The sequence below is a fragment of the Cupressus sempervirens genome, chromosome 8, assembly GCF_028749045.1.
Source record: "Cupressus sempervirens isolate cs-2001-9-10 chromosome 8, ASM2874904v1, whole genome shotgun sequence".
Lineage (NCBI taxonomy): Eukaryota > Viridiplantae > Streptophyta > Pinopsida > Cupressales > Cupressaceae > Cupressus > Cupressus sempervirens.
In genome coordinates this window covers 207,612,235-207,634,876 of record NC_143125.1, presented here as the reverse complement: position 1 = coordinate 207,634,876, position 22,642 = coordinate 207,612,235, and positions in this window count along the sequence as shown.

Below are 22,642 nucleotides of genomic sequence, written 5' to 3'. Positions count from 1 at the left end.
CTCCCCTATTTATCTTAACTTAGAACCATTAAATAATAAAATAAGATTCCCTTTTATATTTGATAAAATTTGGATTTGATACCTTAGTGTTTGGAAAAAGATTATGGTTTTGGTTCATGAAAGTTGAAGTTATCCACATTCAAAGTTGCTATAAAAATCAAGGATGTCAAAGAAAAGATTTGGGTTTGGAAGAAAGATGACTTTGGTAATATCTTTGAGAATGGGGCTGGGATTTTGATGGAAATTTCCTAGATCCAAAATTCTATTGAAAATTTGGGCTATGACCATGAATCCATTGAAATTGAGAAGGCTATACTTTCTTATCATCATGATATAATTATTAAAGAGGAAAATTTCTAGAGACAGAGATAAAGATTTATTTTGTTACAAGAGGGAGATAGAAATACCACAACTTTCCCTATTAAAGCTCTCAAATATAAGTTGGCTAACCTTATCTCAAGACTATTTAAAGATGATAGAATTTTAAGAGAGGAAGGCAACATCATTATGGCAGCAAATATATATTTTTGGATCTTCTTTCTATGGATCCCTCCATTCAAAAGAAAATGAGCACTACCTTTTGTGTAATATCTAGCTAGTCATTGGGGATGATTTGAATAAAAGGCTAATTGATACTCCTTCAAAGAAAGAAGTATAATTTTCTACCTTTTCCTTTGAAAGAGACAAGGCTCCTAGTCTAGATGGCTTCCCCATGATCTTCTTTCAACATATATGGAGCATTGTGAAAAATGATGTAGTGAAGGAATTTCATGAATCTTTTAGATCCAAGAATCTATTTAAGGAGCTCAACACTACATTTTTTTTCCTCATCCCTAATGTGGATGGTGTGGAGACCATGGAAAAATCTTGTCTTATTAGTCTTTGTACTCTTTTTATAATATTATATCCAAGGTTCTTACCATCAGGATTTTTGAAATCTTGTCAATTATCATTTCTCCTTAACAATATGCTTTCACTTTTGGCAGATAGATTTTCTATTCCATTGTTCTCATTCATGAATCTATTCATTCTCTCATGGAAAATGGAGACTAGGGATTTCTACTGAAACTTAATCTATCAAAGGCTTATGATAGAGTCAATTAGAACCTCCTTTTGAGGATTCTTGTGGCATTTTGCTTTGATAATGAGGTGTGCAAAATCATTGCACAACTAATTTATACTATCTCTTTGGAAATTTTGGTGATAGGCATCCCTTCCTAATTCTTCAAAATAACATAGGGTTTGAGACAAGGAGACCCCCTATCACTTTTTCTTTTTATTATTGCTACTGAGTGCTTAGGGAGATTGATTTCTTCTAGCATTAGACTTAATCAACTAAAAGGCATCAAGCTAGCCTTAGATTGTGAAAATTTGTCACATCAAATTTTTTTTCATGATATCAATAATTGAGGTAAGGCTACCATTAAGGAAGGTAATTGAAGCAGGTTTTGAACTATTACTATTAGGTGATTAACCAACTCATTAACTGGAACAATAGTTCTTTTTTTAAATATGTTGATGGACATACAATATAGGATTGTGAGTATTTTGGGTTGTGAAATTTCTACTATGCCTACCATCTACTTAGGCCTCCCTCTTGGGCTAAAAGAACTAGACTCCTTTTGGAACAACCAAGTGGATAAATTTAATAGTAAACTAGCAAGGTGGAAAGGTGTCATTCTTAGTCAAATGGGAAAGGTGCAACTACTGAAATCTAGTCTCTGAAACCCTCCCACATATGTGCTTAGTCTATTTTAGACATCCTTCAAATTTTTTGAAGCCAAAGGATTCAAAAAAATTAAAGACTAGAAAAAGATTTGTCTGATTTTGTGGGACAAGCTTTGTCTACATAAGAAGTACAAGGGTTTTGGGTTGAGGAAGATTCATATGTTCAATTCAGCCATGTTAGCTAATTTTTTTGGGGAATCTTTTAAAGTAATGGGCCTAGGAGTAACATATTTTTTTTCAAAACATCTATTTAATCATCCCCCATTCAAGAGTTTTTGGTTTTTGATTAACCAAGGGCTCTTTTTGCTAAAGGAAAAGTACAAGCCATGTAATGGGAATTTGTCCATTTTTGGGAGAATAATTGGCTTCCTCTAAGTCATCTGGAGCATGTTGATGTGTACAAATAGTGGAATGATCAGTGGGTAAGGATATTTAGAGTTACAATGGAGGACTACTAGAGGGACAATAGTTGGGTTGAAATGGTTATTTTCCTTGTGCTTTGACATCGTAACCTTCTTTTATCTTTTATTTTCTTAAATGATAATCTTGATTCTTTTGTTTGAGAAGCTTTCCCCTTTTTTTTCTATATTTTTTTCTTTTGGATACCAAATTAGGGCTAGTGATCTAACAAAGACTACTTATTAGGAAAGAGCTTGTATTCTAGCCCTCATCCCTAAAATTAACATGTTTTTCTGGATTCTCCTTTAGAATAGAACTCTTACCATGTATAATCATTATAAAAGAGGTTTCCACATCCCCAATATGTGTATTCTATTTTTCTTAGAAGTAGATACTATGAATCATCTTTTTATTCACTATCCTTTTTCTAGAGATATTTGGACTTTCTTTCTAAAAAATTTCAACAAGCCCTAAATCTTACCTGTAGTTATCTCTAATTTATTCTCTTGATGGTCCCCTCCTTGCTTTAATTTTAAGGATTTTGAAATTCTATGATCTTTATCTCTCCCTCATATTTGTTGGGGTATCTTGAGATAAAGGAACAATAGAATATTCAAAGACATAGTGGCTCCTCTTAAGACAGTCTTCTCTAAAATTGAAAATGCTCTTGTCGAGAATCTTAACATCAAATGATCATGGATTGATTTGAAAGGGACTATTGAGAACACATTTTTGAGGAACCCCACTTATAAAATAAGAATGGAATATAAAGAGACTTTTCCACAGGAGGATTGGTGTAGTACCAACTTTTACAGAGAAACCAAGGGAAATCTTAGGTTGGCAGGGTGTGTAGGAGTGATAAGGAATCATGATGGTTGTTTTCTTACAAGGGTGGCTCTCTCCTTGGGAATTTAGTCTAACTATTTCATTGAGGCAATGATCACACTCTATATAACCAAACTAACTAAGGCTTAAGGGATATCTAAGTTATGGTTGGAAGGAGACTCTTTGAATACGATCAGTTATCTGAAGGGCATCTCTCAACCTTCATAGAACATAGATAATATCATTAGGGTGACCATTAACATTCTAAATTATATGGAGAGCTACCATATCACCCATGTATATCATGAATCTAGCATGGTTGTTGATGCCATTGAAAATGTGGTAGTTAGGAGTGAAGAGAAGATGACATGGTAGGGTGATTACATATTATCAATGAATGTCATATCTTGCATTGATTATGATATGATTAGTGGGAAAAAAGGCATAATTATTAGTAAGGATGGGAACATATAGAAGTGATTTTTTTATAAATTTGAGATGTAAGGATAAGAGGAAGGACAATGTTTGGCATTATTTCCTCTTTCTCTCACATGCTTTCAAGGTGATTTTAATGGCTTTTGTAATTTTCATTTCTTTGCATTGTTTTGAAAATTATCCCTATGGAAATTCTCTACATTTCATTATTTTTAATCATTCCATAGTGGGAAAATGTAAACATTGTGAACCATCTAAATATGAAAAATGGAAGAGAAGAATGAAGGTTTCAAAAATTCTATAGAGGGATGGTCTGACTAGTTTCATGGTGTAGCTCCATGATGACTATCTAAATATTACTCAACTCTTTATTTGTAATTGGAATGATGGTATTCTAAACTTGGGTGGCATAAATATCCCTATTATAGAGGAATTAATTTCTATCATGATGGAAATTCCTATGGTTAGATCAAATTTTTTTAGAGACCATAATCTCATGGTTAGATCAAAATTTTGTGTTGTTGAATCATTTCAGGCACGGTATCAAGATTTACATCCCCTTTTATCTTTTATCTTCTTTAACTATAGCATCAATGGTGTAAAGGAGAAATTCCTAGAAACCACTTTCCCCACCTCACCCCATCCCCCTACAAACACCTCTCCATGAGGTTGTAATGATGTTTAGTTACAATCACATTGAAATCCATTCCATCAGTAAATTTTTGGAGGTTAAAGATGTGGAGGTAGATGATATTGATTCAAAGGATTCTCAGGGCATGCATAGCATTGATGATAGTGAAGGGTTGTATTTGGAGGATGATGAGGTAGGGGTTAAAGCTAAGGGAAAGGGGAAAACTATTTCTCATAAATCCCTTGTGTTAACTCTAAAGAAGAATGAATATTGAGTCAAATGAGGAGTTGTATGAGGAGTAGTCTATGGATACTAAGTCTGAAGAAGTTAGATACATCAAGAAAAATAATGGAAAGTGGATGGACATGAAGAGGAAGACTATGTTGACCTTCAAGTATGATAGAACCATTGTGTCTAAAAAATAAAATAAGTTTATTTTTTTGGATGAGTATGAAGACTATAGTGATAAGATGGACATGATCATTGAACAAAAAGACACCAGGAAAATTGCAATAGGGCCAAGAAGATCTAAACTATGATAGAGAGGCCTTGAATGGTGGTCAAAGATTGGTTTCTCCACTATATTTCCTTAAAGACCAGTATGGGAATGCCTCTTCTCTAGAGAAACATGATTCTAATCTTGAGCCCACCCATATTGAGAAGAACATAGTTTCTCAAGGGACTTATACCCCTCCCAAATGTAGAAAGATGGTTTGGAAAAATATGAGTAGTGTCAAAGTAAGGATGGGGATTGTGATGGAGAATTTTAATCTAAAATTTGGTGAGGTGGACTTGGGTACATTGACCTCCAAGCACTTATTGATCTTGCCTTGATCATTCCTAGTGACAATAGTAAGGAGGAGGATATCAGTCTTTTGAAAATTGCTATAAATAGTCTATCAAACAAATTTAGGTCTATCAAATGGATATTTCAAGAGGTGATTGACTTGAAAGAAAGGATGAGGACTATAGAAGGGAAGATTGAGAAAGACAACATTGAGGATGCTATTGGGGGGATAATACTCCTATGGGATTTATCATAGACATGGATACTTTCTGTATGCTATTGGATTAGGTGTTGGAGTTGGATAAAAAAGTTAATAGAATTGAAAGAAACCTTGAGAGTATAGAGGATCAAAGATATTAAATCCTTAAATATTCCACCAAGCATGTCAAAATTCTCATCAATAAATTGGAAGGAAGTTTGGGGGAGAAAGTCATTATCTCTGTCACTAATGATTAGGGGATTGATGTTGATAACAAGGAAGGAACTAGGAGAATGATTATGTCCATCACAAGGAAAATGTCTATTGAAGCCTCCTCATATTTCATTTAGATCAAAGAAGCTACTGAGAACACGGATCAGCTAGAGGAGTAGGCTACTGAGTTGATCAAGATGGGATATGTCCCTTTTAGTGTCCTTCTTCTAGTCCCCATTGTGTTTTATTGGTTGTATCTTTTGCATGCTTGTTGTGATTTTGTAGTTGTCTTTTGACCATTGGCTTTGTCTCTTTTTGTTATGTTGTTATGTTTGGCCTAAATTAAGATCTTTTGATCATTCATGTACAAGGTTTTAGGGTCCCTTCAAAACCTATTTTCATAATTAAAAAGGTATAATTTATCTTGAACTCATATGTTTTACTTTTCCTTGAGATACTAGCCAGTATTTGTGTGAATGAGTGCCTAGTATATTAAGAAGTATAATTTTAGTATTGAAATTGAAGCATTGAAGTACATTGTAAATGGTTCAAGGTTCAATATGACTTATGTAATGATAAATAAGGCATCACATGAATAAGAATATTTCAATTTGGCTCCATTCTATAATTAGGGAGATTTTTGGTATTAGATTGCATGGAGAATCACTATGGTGTTGTCAATTTTTGGAAATACAATGTTGTATAGATAATTGATAGACCATCTTCACAAAGAAATTGATAATAAAATTAGATTTATGATGTATGCAATGTATTAGTGATTCAATCATGATTTCCAAATGTAGTAGTTTTGATGATTTGTGTTGAGATAGTGGGTGTTGCACACATTTCATAATATTGTTATATTGTATTGTTTTATTCTATTATATAATGTTGAAACTAGATGGATGTGCAACATGTAAATATTCCCATGGGATATACTTGATGACTAAAACAAGTTCCTCATCTTATGAAACCATTAATGATAAGATTCAATACATGTACTTTTGGAGTTTAGATAGAAGTAGAATGAGTTTAAGTCTATGAAAATTTTGGGCTATAAAGAGGGTGTGAATCATCAACAAGGAAAAATAAGTACATAAGAGTGCTCCTAGACCTTTTCTAAGAAAAACCCAAAACCTATTCTCATAATAGAGAACTTTGCTTTTGTGGTGAATTAAGAACCTTGCACAAATTCCTTGAAGGTGCACAAGGTGTTCTATCCATAGAGGTGGGTCAAAAATTTTGAAAAAGTAATAATGTGGCAATAATTAACTTAGCACCATTTAGAGTGCCATTTTATATATAATTGGATAATTGGATTTGATTTATTATATTTTAGCATGGTTTTTCCTTTTAAGAGCTCTCACTCTCAATACAAAAAGAGGATATGTTTCCTTATAAATACATGGATGTAATATATACCCTATGCCATTATTTTTATACAATAATATATGTTATTGGTGCTCTCATTCTAGGTGTAGCTATTCTTGTTGGATTGTGTTATTTTTGTGAATTCATGTTCATGAATCATAATGGAGCCAATAGTTTTGTTGTCTTGATTTGATTGTGTGACCTTTTAGTCCTGGTGTTTTCCTTGTGTAAATGAATTCCATTAACGTATGAGTCAGAGAAAAGATCAAATTATTGTTCCTACATAGCTTCCTTTCTTGCATGAGTGCACTTTCTATGGCTTTGTGATTTTATGAGAAGTGAAACATATTTTGGTTATTATTGAGTTCCCATAGATGATTGTATCAGTGGAATTGAAGAAGCACTGCTCCTATTTTCATTGGTTTCCTACCTGATCTTTTCAATGATTTAATTTGTTGACCTATTGTTACCATGGTTTATGTTTGCTATTAATTTCTCTTTTAATTTATTTTCTTTAATCTCTCATCACCTTATATTTTTAATTTTCATTTCTAACACTTGGTTAAATTAGGAATTCATATAGTTGCACCAATAAATTGCATTCATCATAAAACAAAAAATACAAAATTTACATCTCTTTTGTTGTAACTTTTCAAAATAGTAGATCAAACATCTTATCCAAAATTGGTTTGAACCAAAAAAGGCCTCTCTTTTTACAAATAAATTTATCTTCAATTAAGAAAATTCTAGTAGGTTGCAAGATGACCCAAAACCCTAGATATGATCATAGATTAGCTTTTCAAGATGGAGTTCTAAAGGATTCATGTTGTTAAGCATCATAAAAAATGATAGATCAACAATAAGTACAATAGTAAGTGTTTGTTTTATTGTAGAAATGGTACAAAGGGACCTTGAGTAACTAACTTTCCACCTTCTCAAGTATTGCAGACATATCTAACATTTGGTATTAGGGCCTAGTGCTTACAAATAAAAATTTGAAGGTACTTAAAGCTAAATATCATGACGCATAAGAGAGATGTACCCAAGTTGAACAAGGAGAATTGTCCTATATGGTAGACCTTGATGAGGATGCACATATCTAGTATCAATTATGTTTCTATCAATTTCATGGATAATGAATATGTAAAGGTAACCACTTCTGCTCTAATAGTGGAACAACTGAAGCAGAAAGAATAACACAATCAAGCAATGTTGGAGATTGCCTTAGCCCTAAGTTATGCTGAGTTTAAGGACCTAAAAGAATGTGATAATGCAAATAAAATGTGGTATAAATTGAAATCCATATATGGAGGTGATGAAAATTTCCTAAGAGCCAAATTACAAAGCTTGGGACAAGAACTTGATGTCATGAGAATGATAGAAGGTGAGAACATAGTAAAATACTATAAAAGAGTTAGAAAGGTTGTTAATGTTGTTTCTAGTGCAAATGGAGAAATCAAAGATGAAATTGTGATAAGAAAGGTATTGAGGATTCTACTCCCTATCTATGCCATTAGATTATTTGTAATCCAAGAACTGAGATGCCCACCAGGTAACAATTTGACCTTATAAGGTGTAATTGGTAGACTTACTTCTTTTGATATGTCTAACTTTGATAACTACACACATTCCACTATTGAATATGCTTTCATGTCACAACTAGCTCTTAGCAAAAGAAAATGTAAACTGTGAAGAGTCACAATGATAGTTCTAATGATGACATTGATGAAGTTGAAGCCCTTATTGCAAAATATTTGGAAGAGGAAGAGGTAAATACAAAGGTAAATTACCTATAATTTATTTTACATGCAAAAAAGTTGGTCATATTTTTGCTAAGTTTCCAAACAAAGAGGACAAGGATAAAAGGAAGGAAAGAAAGTAGAAAGAAAGAAGAGATGAAAAAGAGTACAAGAGAAGAAAGTATGACAAAGGTAAGAAATCTTTTTATATTTTTGAAGAAGAAATTGACAACGAACCTGAGAGTAATGATGATGAAGTTTTCTATGTTGCTATGAAAGAAGATTCTAATGAAGATAAGAAAAATTCATTAATTTCATAAGTAAAAAAAAGTGATAGATGAATAATAGATAGTGCATGCTACAATCATATGACTGGTGATAAAGAAAAATTTGGAGATATTGGTCCATACAAAGGTGGATGTGTTAAATTTGGTAATGATATTTCATGTGTTGTGAAAGGTAAAGGAACTATTCAACTGACTATCAAGATAACATGTGACAATGTTTATTGGGTTAAAGGACTTAACTATAATCTATTGAGTGTTTCACAACTCAACTAATCAGATTACAGAGTTTCACAATAGGAAGGCTAAGATACATGATTCTGATGGTAAGCTAGTTGGAAGTGGTGATCAAACAAGAGCTAATTTGTTCTATCTAGATCTATCAAGTGAGACATATTTTTTTGCACAACAAGAAGATGTTTGGTTATGGAACAAGAGGTTATGTCATGTGAACTTTGACAAATTAGTGAATAATAGTAAGCTGAAGAAAGTAAGAGGGTTTCCTAAACCAATGAAGCCTAACAATGTGATGTGTAAACAATGTCAATTGGCAAAGATGACCTAGTCTAGTTGCAAGAGCAACACATACACTTTTAGTAATATTTTGGAATTGGTTCATATTGACTTATGTGGAACCATTGATGTTCAAACATATTGTGGAGATATTTTCATTCTATTTGTTGATGACTACTCTAGGATGATGAATGTGATGTCTCTTAAAGCTAAATCTGATGCTTTTTAGTTATTCAAGTGATATTTAACCAGACTTGAGAAAGGAATAGGGATGAGTATAAAGTTCTTGAGATTTGATAGACATGGTGAATTCATTTGAAAAGAGTCCAATATATTTTGTAATGATAGAGGAATAAAAAGACAATGTTAGCACCAAAGACCCCTCTTCAAAATGAGATAGTTGAAAGAAGAAACATATCAATAATGGGTTTTTCAAGAACATTAATGATGGAGAAGAGCATGTCAAAGAAGTATTGGAGAGAAGTAGTCAATATAGGTGTTTATACCCTAAGTAGAGTACAATTCAAGAAAGGTACAAAGATTATAGCTTTTGAACTGTGGTATTGTTATGCTCCTAATATGAAGTATTTCAAAATATTTGGAAGTAGATGTTATATACTTAAAGATAATAGGAATGTAAAGCTTGATGTAAAAGTGATTAAAGTATATTACTAGGTTATTCCACCAAGAGCAAAGCATATACGTGTTTAAATTCTAACACTAAAAACATCATGGAAAGTGCAAATGTGAAAGTTGATGAGTTTGCATAACGAAGTAACACCACATGTAAAGAAGAACTTGAAGACTACAATATATTCATCTATGTGGATGATGATGCTCCAAGCACTCCTAATAATCAAGCAAATCAAGGCATAGTCTCTCAGAAAATAAGAAATGATGGAATGCAAATACATATTGCCAAGCATTAGAGATTGGGTGCTAAGCAACAAAATGAAGATCATAAGTCACAAATAGGCAATGTTGACCATCAGATAGAAAATGTTGAGTATGTAGAACATGAAAAAGAACCTGAAAAAGAAAGAGCAAATGAACTTGAGATTATTTTCAAGATGAACTTGTAGAAGAAGAGAGAAGGAAACTACCCATGCTAGAAAAATATGTAAGAAGATGGCATACAATTGAAATTTTTTATTGATGATGCTAAATCAAGTGTTATGATTAGAAAAGGACTCAAAGATGATACATGCTTACTTTTTGAATTTGAGACCAAATTAGTAAAGGATGCTTTACACAATGAAGATTGGATTCAAGAAATGAATAAATAAATTGACCAGATTGAAAAGAACAATACTTAGACCTTAGTGCCAAGACCTAAAGACAAATATGTCACTAGGAAAAAGTGAATTTTTAGGAACAAACTCAAAAAGAATGGAGAAGTAACAAAAAACAAGGCAATATTGGTATGCAAGGGTTATGTTCAAGGAGTTGATTATGGAAAAACTTTTTCTCCTATGGAAAGACTTAAAGGAGTCAGAACTCTGCTTGCATATTCAACCTACAAGTATTTCAAGGTATATCAAATGGTTGTCAAATATGAATTTTTAAATGGTATACTAGAGGAAGAAGTATACATTAAATAGACTGAAAGATGTGTAGATCCAAACAATAAGAACATGTTATGTAAACTAACCAAAGCCCTTTATGGATTGAAGCAAGCCCCAAGAGCATGGTATGAAAGATTACACAACTATTTCATGAAGATTGGTTTTGAAATGACAAATGATAATAGTGACCTATGCTTGAAGAATTGTAAGAACAATGAAGTATTGTTATCTCAAATTTTTTTTGATGATATCATATTTGGAGGAAGAGAAACATTATGCAAATCATTTTTTGATGAATTGAGAATGAATTAAAAATTTCTATGTTTGATGAAACCAAATTCTTTGTTGGATTGCAAGTATGTCAAATGAAGTTTAGTATTTTCATTACACAATCTAAATATAGCAAAGAGATACTAAAGACTTTTGGCATGGAAGATTCTAGGCTAGTAAGTAGACCTATATCTACAAGACATAAGTTATCTAAAATTGATGATTCCACTAATGTGAAATAGGCCATATATAGATCCATGATTGGAGAGGTCTATAATATGTTATTCATATTAGATCAGATTTTGCTTTAGTAGTTGGGATAGTTGCTATATTTTTAGAAAATTCTAAAGATAATCACATGATGGTAGTGAAAAGGATCATGAGATATGTGAAAGGTGTAGAAGACTATGGATTATATTACAAAAGAAATGATAAATTTGAACTAAATGTGTTTACTAACTCAGATTGGGAAGAAAATAATAATGATAGGAAAAGTGATTGGTGTCATGGAAAAGCAAGAAGGAGAATTGTATTTCCTAGAAAAGCGATTGGTGTCATGGAAAAGCAAGAAGGAGAATTGTATTTCCTAATCAACAACTCAAGATAAGTATTTCATAGCTGTAGTAAACTATTCAAATATTATGTGGATCAAACAATTACCAAAAGATATGAAAGAAGAAATTGTAGATCCAATGGTTATCTGTGATAATAAAAATTCTATAAACATTTCAAAGAATCTAGTGATGCACACTAAGAGAAAGAAAATTGATATCAGTTATCACTACTTGAGGTAGTTAGTTCAAGATAAAGAAGTGAAGCTAGAATATGTGAATACTAAAGAAAAAATTATTGAGATATTCACAAAACACTTACCTAAAGATGTTCATGAATATCATAGAGGTAAACTAGGGGTGATTCCCTTAACTAAAGCTTGTTAAGAAGATAAGGTGCATTGCATCACACGTGCTAATCAGAATAACGTATAGAGTGATGCAATCCAACTCTACTTTGGGACATGCCTGAGGTAGATGATTTAGTATAGCATAATAGATCAATAATAGGCAGATGATAGGAACTAACCAAACATGGAAAATCTACATTATTTAGATGTATGAAGAGTTAAACGCTTAGATAACTAAATGTCTTTGGTATTATTATCAAAGATAGAGAAATTACTAGCAGGAGACATTACTACAAAGAGAGAGAGAGATTACCAAATAGCGAGAGTTGTTTCAGAGAGAGGAATTCAAAAAATAGAATCAAAGTGAAATCTATTGGATTGTATAGGAACAAGTGCAAATGGTATTGCAACATATTGAGATGTTGCCATTAATGCCAAAGAGGGAGACTATTGGAAAATTACAATTAGATTAATTGGTGTTTTTTCATTAATGTAAAATCTATTGATAAGACATATTTATACCTAATCTAAATTTCATATCAATTTGATTGAAAAAGAGGATATGCGAATTTTTTTTATAACAATAGAACCTGGATGAAAGGTTGAGTTATGAAATGGTATTTACAATGGACATTTTTTTGGTTAGATTTTGATAAAATAAAGTGATCATTTATGTCAAGAAAGCCAATCCAAGATGAGCAGTAGAATAAAATGCTAAGGAATTTCAAGTAATGCTAGTACCAATTGAGCTATAGTTAGTGCCAAGAAAATCTAGTATTGACCAAGCATTAGCATAAAAAAAGAAAGATAGTTGATGCCAAGCTAGAAATTTTTGTAGCAAATGAGTAATTTAGTGATGACTAAGTGTTAGAATTTAGAGATTTCCAAGTGACAGTATGGGAATGAATTAAAGGAAATCATGGGATCAAGATGACATTGTCAATTTCTTTGGAGATGTAGACTGTGTTGAAGATAACAATTATGAGTTGGATCATTAAATTCAAGGTAAGGATAAGGTAAACACTTGACAGATGGATTCCAAAGAAGTTTCTAAAAGAAGATCAAGAGGATGGATAGATATAATGAATTTAGTTGAACCTAATTAGAAACCCTAAGATCTATGGTGGTTATAGAAAATGGTAAAGAAAGAGTTTCCTTTAAAGAGATACAAACATTAACAAATGCTATTATGTTTGTGTATGTGAAAGTGCTTATGTGAAGAGAGGAATACAAAGAAATGTGGATCAAAATCACACATGTGTTAGTGAATGTGAAGCTAATGGAGAAATTTTGTAGAGATGATGCTAATGTTGATAAGTAAATATGAGTAGAAGGCTTAAGTGTTGATGAGAAGAGTGGATTCATTTCTTGAAGAGTCTCTAAGTGAATCAATATTAGAGATGGAAATGGAAGGCTTATCAGTGAGTCAGCAAAAGAATTGAATAGAGATCTGAACATAAAAAAGTGACTTATAATTAGAGATATCAAAACATACTATTTTCTTTCTAGTCATTGTAAATAGCTTGTATTAAAATCCTTTTCATAGAGGTTGCCCTAACACTCATTTTGAAGACTTAAGATTCTATGTAAATCCTTTAACTAGGTGACATTCAAAATGGAATGATCAAGGTTCTCTAAGAAGGCCACTCCCAATAGGGTGATTAAATCCTTTAACAAGGTCATATTTAGCAATGTTTTTTGTAACCTTTTATAGGGTTGGCTCCTAACAGAGATCACTTTGAAAGAGTGAAAAAGAGTGACATTTTGCTAGGGGTTTTTCCCAAATTGGGTTTCCACATAAAAATCCTAGTGTCAAATTTGTGACAAATGCTTTATATGTTTTCATCATGCAAAGCAAGTTATGTTTAGCATAATATTTTAAGTAGAGATTGAGCAACATTAGGATTAGTAGAATAGTGAGTGTTTCTTTTCTTGTTAAAATGGTACATAAGGACCTTGAGTAACTCTTATTCAAAAAATTATTATCTTAAAACTCATCTTGTACCAATATTGTATCCCAATTACTTGGCTTATCTCCAACTAAAAATGTCAACAGATTACCCAAAGTTCTAATTAGAACCTCTTTCTATCCATCTTTCTATGGATGGAATGTAGAACTAAACTTCAACTTAGTATCCACCTTCTTCGACAAAGTACTCCACAAATAACCAAAAAACTTGTTGTCTCTATGAGAAATAATACTTATTGGTAATCCATGCAATCTAATAATATCTTTGAATAAATTTTTAGCAACATGTACAATATTTTATGTCTTCCTATATGGTATGAAATGTGTCATTTTAGAAAATTTATCCACAAAGAAAAAAAAAAGGAATCATACCCTCTTTTTGTCTTGTAATCCAACCAAAATATCCATACTAATGTCACTCAAGGGTTTCTCAAGAATAGAAATAGGTATATACAATCCAGTATTTTGACTTACTCCTTTTGAAACTTGATAAATTTAACAACTCCTTCCAAACATATGAACATCCTTATACATATGTTTCTAATAATACTTATCATTCAACAAATGCAATGTCTTATCAATTCCAAGATGTCTAGCCAATCCACCAAAATGTTTTTCCTTAATCAAATTAACTCTCATAGAACTTCTTGGTATACACAACTGAATTCCTTTGAAAAAAAATCTTCTTTAATGAAATACTCATCATGCTTACTCATGTGATATGATAGATTTGGTTCTTTGGACTCTTTCTCCTTGCCTTAGAGAAATTAGGTTCAGTATTATATAATTATTTCATTTCATAAAAACAATAACTTCAAGCTTCATCTCAATCAATAGAGAACTTCTTCTACTCAATGCATCAACAACTTGGTTAGTAACTTTACTCTTATTCTTGATCACAAATATGAAACTTTGCAAGTACTCAACTCACTTCATATGTCTCTGATTGAATTTATGTTTACTTCTCAAATATTGTAAAGCTTTCTGATCATTATACAACACAAAATCCTTAGGAATATAATAATGTCTCCACTTCTTCAAGGCTTGAAGAATAGAATAAATTTTTTGATTGTACACATAATGCTTCCTTATAGAATCACTCAACTATTCACTAAAGAAAGCAATAGGCTTACCTTCTTGACTCCACACAACTCCTATTGCATTGTCACTTGCATTACATTCAAATTGAAATACCTTATTGAAATTAGGGAAAGCCAATATAGGTAACTCAACGACCATTTGTTTTTCAGTTTAAAAATTCTTATTAGCTCCATGTGTCTAATTGAAATCCTTTTTAACTCCTCTCACTGTCTTAGTCATAGAATAAAAAACATAATTGAAATTATTTATAAACTAACTATAGAAACTAGCCAAACCATGAAATTATCTTCCTCACCCATATTCTTAGGTGCATGCCATTCTTAAATTTCTTTAACCTTCTCAGGATCCATTCTCAAATAGTTAGTTAAAATAACAAATCTAAAATAAAAAATACCCTCTTGCATAAAGGAACATTTTTTCAAGATAATCATCAGCTTCTCCTCTTTCAATCTCTATACTTGTCTAATATACTTAATATGTTTTTCCTTAGTCAAAATGAATATGAAAATATCATCCAAATAAAGAAAATTACCTAAGAATCTTGTGAGAACTTAATTCATCAAGCTCATGAAATTACTAGATGCATTAGTCAAACCAAAAGGCATTACCAACCATTCATACAAACCATATTTTGGTTTGAAAGTAGTTGTCCATTCATCTTGATTCCAATATGATGATAATCAGTCAATTTTTTTTGGTAAACTACTTTCCTCCATTTAAAAAAAACCATTATGTCATCCATCCTTGACATAGGAGATCGATATTTCACTTTGATCTTCTTAATAGCTCTGGAATCAACACACATCCTCTCTTCTTCATTCTTCTTACATTCTAATACAACATGTACAGAAAACGAACACAAAATTTATCTAATCAAACCTTTATGCAATAACTCTTTCACTTGCCTATTAAGTTCTTAATTCTCTATAGGCATAAATCTATATGGTACTTTATTCAAAAAACTAGCTCTAGGAATAGATCCATATAATGACTTATACTTCTTACTAGTGGTAAACCATTAGGTACATTTTTTGCAACAATTTCTTCATACTCTTTTAGTAATCCTTCAAAATCTACTAGAACTAAATCAATACCACTAGCTTCTATTGTCACTCAGTTACTACTAACCTCTACCGCTTGGTTATTACTATCTATCACTCAGTTATCACTATTTTTTGTCACTCTATTAGGAATGGAGGAGCTCAATCTTCTAGGAATCATGGAAAAATAAATTTCATTCTTCTTATTTTTGGTTTCAAAATTTTTCCCATTGACTACAAAAACTTGAATAGCAGTACAATTAACCTCATCTAGACTTTCAATCAAAGGCAAAAATACTTGTTTTCTTCCACTCACCTAAAGAGTGTATTGATTCAATCTTCCATTATGCATAGCACATATATCATATTCTCAAGGTCTACACAACTAAATATGACAAAAATCCATGGGCATAAGATTACACAACACTTCATCAAAGTAATTTCCAATCTTGAACTTGACAACACATTGTTCACTTACCAATATTGTATGCTCATCCTTGATCCATGAAACATGGTGGAGTTTAGGATACTTTAGCCTTTTCAATTGCAACTTTGTAACTGGCTCCTCTGATGCCAAATTTATTGAACTTCCACTATCAATGATCACCTTGTAGCAATTTCCAACCATCTTACATCTAATTTAGAAAAGACTTCCCCTTAGGACAACTTCCTCATCAATTTCCTTATTACACAATGCTCTTCTCAGCATCATATTTTCTCTAACCTTAGGTCCACTTGTTGAACCCTCAAGATCTTGTTGATTCATATAATTCATTACCTTGTTCATTCTAAAAAGAGTATCTACACTCAAAGGATCTATGTTCTTTTCTAAATCTGAAATAATTACCATGAAAACTACCTATAGAATAAGAATTATGAATTACCTCTTTTTCATGAAGAACTAGTATCTCCTTGGTAAGCATTACCACCTTTCCATTTGACCTTTCCTTTAACATTAGTGTTCCATTCAGATTTTTCTTTATCTTGCACAAGATTATCACATTTTCCACCTTCTCCATAGGATCTACCTTTACCTCTCTAGAATCTACTACCTTACCTCTTTTTCTTTGTTCATGCTTCTTTGTCAATATATCCTCATCTTTCAAGGCATATTGATATGCTTTTTCCACACTTCTTAATTTCACAAAACTTACCTCATCTTGAATTCCATATTTTAATTTTAGATCTCAATCCATTTAGATACCTTGTAACTTTTTAGACTGCATCATCGACATTTCCAATTTGTAGAATTCCTTAGTATACTCCTTCACAATCATGTCCTCTTGTCTCAAATTTTTCATCTTTATTAACAAGCTAACATGGTAATCAATATGAAGGAACTTCTTCTTCATTTTGTTCACATCTTTTAGCCAAGTCCTGATATTATCCTTTCCTCTACTTTGTCTAATGCTCCCAAGAAAATGAGACATGACCTTTCAACCTAGTGACTAAAATTTTCATCTTCCTACTATCATGAGTTTTTTCAAACTCAAATAACTTCTCCATATTAGAGATCCAATAAAACATAGAATTGGTATATAATTTTCCATCATAGGGAACAAATTCTACAACAATCTTTCAATATTCCCTTGACAAAACTCCTAACAATATTTCCTCATCTTGATCTTCCTTAGGTTTTGTATTAGGGTTTGGTGCTATTTCTTTATCATCACTCACATGATCAAGATGTTCTCCTCTCCTCTTTCTTGCATCCACAACATCTAATATGGCTGCAATTTGTCTCAACACATCCATAATAGTAGTGTTAACATTTCCTCTACTCTAAATCATCTATGCAAATAGGTTGCTACAAGATTGGAACCCTCTACAAGTTATAGGTAAAATCCATATATATACCACCCTTCAACCAAATTCAAGTTAGGATTCAACATGATCCAATCTCCACAAGGATAAAAGTCAAGCTTTGATAGCACCTAGTGTAAGGAGAGATATGAATAGCTACGGCTAGAGGCACACCTAACTATCCAACTAGCTTATTGAGTTAACACAATGAAAGAAATCACATAGAGAACAAAACCAAGAAGAGAGAAGAAAACATTTTTATTTATTTCAATCAAATTATCATCATACAAGCTCAGTTGTAAGGCCTTCTAGGTTACGACCAGATACAAAATACAACTTCAAGATCTATGATCCAAATTCAAAATTGTAATTCTAGAAACATACACTCTGAATTTCAAAGTTCTACCTCTTAACTAAACCAAGTACCTCTATTTATACTTTCCAAAATGGCTTATAGAATATTCTATATCATTACATAATAGAAAGGTCAACCTCAAAATCATATACACCCATCCCAAGAAAATATCATATCATTAAATTTGTGATCCAAATTAAATACATGATGCAACTCAAAGTAAGAACCAATCATAGGCAAACTCAATCAAAGAAGGAACTAAGCATAAAAAATATCAGGTTCACTCGGTATATGAAGGAACACTCATTTAACACTATGAACTTGGTTTACATGACATGTTACTACCTAGTTAACATTGTAACTTAGTTAAAATGACACATTACTAATCAATTAAGATTGAAACCTAGTTAACATGACATATTAATACTCATTTAAGATTTCAAGTTGGTCAACATGACATGTTAAGACCCAGTTAACACTATAGGAACTCAGATAAAACTACAAGAATAAATAAAAGAGTAGGATAACAAGGTAACCCAAGATGCTCTTGCATCAAATAGTGTGTAGGAAAAATTCATTAAATATATATCTACCTAATTCTAGAGTTTTATCTGTCAAAGTGAAGTATTAATAAAGATCCAATGAGTTAAATCAGTCACATTGTGAAAAATAGGGAAATCAACAAACAATTTTCTCTAGGTTTGGTAGTCTGGTAATGTCAAAGTCAAAAGATGGATTAGTTGTCTAGTAAATTTTGTTGGGCTGACATCATGACATAAATTTCATGAATTGAATATTTCTCACAAAATTTGAATTACTAGAAGAGCTAACTTTTGGCCATGAACCAAAAATAGTGGGTTACACTTTTTTGGTGGAAGAAATTCCTCCAAAACTGAGAAGGCCAAAACCCCTAAGGACTTTTGATTGAATGCATCTTTTTTAAAGAATGTCTAATCGAAGGTAATTTCTTATGACTACATCAAAAGTATTTAACGTCTAATCAAAGGTAATTTCTTATGACTACATAAAATATATTAATTACTTTTGATGTAAAGTAAATTTTATTGAAAGTACTTGAAATTACTTTCAATAGAAACCTCTTGATTAAACTTAGTTTGTGAATTTCAACAAATTTATGAATAAATCATGGCTTGGGGACTTAATTAGAGGGTTCAAATGGAAAATAAAGATACACCCATTTTCATGATACTAATTTATCATATTTTAGAATTTTTTGACTACTTAAGACAAGTATAAACATGGAGTTATAGATCAAATTGTGGTGACTATTGGTGTGATAATTGATGGTTCAATGATAGTACATAAGTGCGGTTGGGTATTAAGGGAAATTCAAAGAAAAGAATTTCATCCAAAGTTTACTAGAGCTTTCATGCATTAAGTGAAAATAATAGATTACTTTCACTTGTTGATTCTAACATGTTAGCAATAAAAATCCCTTAACTATAATAGGGTCACTCCTAACAATGTGAAAAGGATCTTAGAAGGTCTAAAGTACAAATCCTTTAAAAAGATGACTCTCAAAAAGAGTTTGGAATCCTCTTGACTAGGTATATCCTAATAGGTATTTATAATATATCTTAATTAGACCAAGATACTCTTAACCAAGTATGGCCTTAATCTTGTGGATGTAAATGGTCCTTAAGGGGAAAAATTATTATGATAGTACCAAGATTTGTGGTGTAAATTTCTACCATGTTTTTTCTTTCTAACCAAGGGTTTCTACATGAAAAATATTAGTTTTATCTAGCCTCATGTATGAAGGTTTGTTTTAATTTACTTATATGAATTAGCTTGTACTTAATGTTGGATTTTTGGAAATTATATATTTTTGGATTTATATATTGTACACTAATTGACCCCAATCTCATTGACTTTTAGCATTAACAATTAGTATCATAGAATAGTTCCCTTGAATAATCTTAACAACATAGGGAAGAGCCTTAAGGAAGAGATAGATTTATCTAGATATCTGATAAAATATGAGTATCTTATTGTAGAGGTTGAGGATTCTATTGAAAGGTTGAAGGAGAAACTAAAGAAGTTAAGAGATGAGGAAATAAATTTGTGAAAGACTAGAAGCCTATAGAAACAATAAATCTGAGGAAGATGAAGCTTTTTAGGCTTTGTCACAAGAGAAAGAACAACATCTAGAGAAGGATATAAAGAATATCAAGGATATAAAGGATATAAAGATATATAAGAATAAATGGGTTAAGAGATGGAATAAAGGAATACAGTAAAGGAATCTAGTAATGTTGTAGAGGAAACCCTAAAATCTAAAGATCAAGCCCTGAAGAATAAGATATATGAACTCTTCAAATCTAGAAAAAAGGATGGTACTTTGGATGAATATCTCCATGAGACCAATGAAGAGAAACAAGAACTTCAAAGTGAGATCAATAGTCTACTAATGAGTAATGAAAGACTGGTCTATGAGAATATTATTCTATAAGAAGAAAAAAAAGATGTTAATGATATGTTGAAGAATTTCAATGAGAGTTCTATAAAGATTTATAAGAATATCAAGAACCAAGATATGCAAGGTGATAAGTATGGTCTTAGTAATACTGATTATGAATTTGGTGAATCATATGGATCCAAGAAGACCAAAAAAGATGCCAAGTCTCTAGAAAAGGTGAAATAAAGAAGTCCTAGTAAGAAAGTATATAAATTTGTTTGTCTCAATTTTCATAAGGTGAAACATTTTGTAAATATATGAACAAATATGCCTAGTACTCCAACATATTCAATTTTTCATGAGATGTGTCATAGTAGTAGCATTTATAGGAATACACTTGATATTTTTAATGATCATGCTATAAGTTCAAAATGAATTTGGTCATAGAGATAATGAGTCTGGGACAAGGATGAACAATTAAGGATCATTTGTGAACTAAAAAAGTCCTTATCAAAATGAGAGTGGAATGTAACATGTTCACATTGTCATAACTTTGATCACATGAAAATCAAATATAGATTAAGAACTAACAAAGGAAATATTAGACCTTGGAAATCTACTAAAATCTCATATTTCTATCATCATAAGATTGGACATATTGCAAGATTCTATAGGTAAATAAATCAAGGAAACCAAATGGTAAACAAGAAAAATGACCAAAAGGTGAAGAAAATTGAAATAGTTGAAGAGATGATAAGCTTGATGAGTCAAGTTTGGGTGAACAATGATGAGAACAAATCAAAAGGGTCCACATTTATATTAGGTACAGAGAATTCATATGCTAACTAAGCATGCACTGTCTTGAAGGGATAAAGTATTGATAAATAGGTTTCTAGACCCCCTAAAAGAGTGTGTAGTAAGAGTTCAACTACATAATTAGATGAATAAGGCTTACTTGTGATATGTTACAAATTTTTCTAGCATTTCACCCTACCATAATTTTAATTTGTGGTGTTGGGAAGTGCATACCTATACTCAACTATAAATGCATTAATTGATAGTTTGTAAAGGAATATATAAGGTGTTTTGATCTTTATTTGTTATTTATAAATATAAAGGTAAATCCAAAATCCACATAAGTATTTACTTGATTAATTGAGGGGAATTTGACCAATTAAAATAAGTATTTGTTGGTGATTTGTTGCAGAACTAGAAGTCATGTTCAATTTGACATGACAATAACCCTATTTTTAATGTTTTGAAAGTATTCATTAATCTTGGTACTTGAATATATTAATCTAATCATGGATACACTATTTTTTGCTGATGTGACTGAAAGACCTTGATTGGAGTTCAAAAAGCACCCATTTAAGTTGATTGAGGTTGATCTGATGTGTGTCTTATCTAGTGCTATATCAAAATTCATACACATTAAGGATGTGAGAACTTATATGTATTACAAACCAAAGAATACATGTACAAAAGTGATCTTTTCTCAATATAAGGATCTATGTGATGACAAAATGGTACTAAGAATTGAACATAAGGTTTTGGAAGATAATTGTTTGATAAAGATTATATATTTATTGAAGGAATTTGAGGATGAACAAGTGAGATATGTTCTAAGCTTTGTATATATGATCAATTCATGCATTTTGACCAATGATATAATATCACAAAAGAATAAAACCATGTTATTACTAGTTATTATGCTTTTGGTGAAGTCATAGCATTAAGACATATACAACAAGATGAGGTCACCTGGTTGACCAAATTTTGATGGGGTAGAATGAAAATGAAAATTAATGACTTTACTAATCTAGTGGTGAGATTTTTTTCTATATTGTTTAAAAGATTATTTTACCTATTTTTTGGTTGAATGTTTAGTAGGTAAAAGTTTAGATTAGTAAACTTGGTGTGATTTTTTTTGAGTTCATTTTTTATTCACCACCTCCCCCCTCTCACTAATATGACATGTATTAAAAATTGGTATTATAACTTTGGTTCATTGATTTGGAAACCTTAAAAGATAGGGAAGAAGATCTTAAAGATGTATATGGAAATGAGGAATCTAAGGTCGAAAAGGACAACTTAA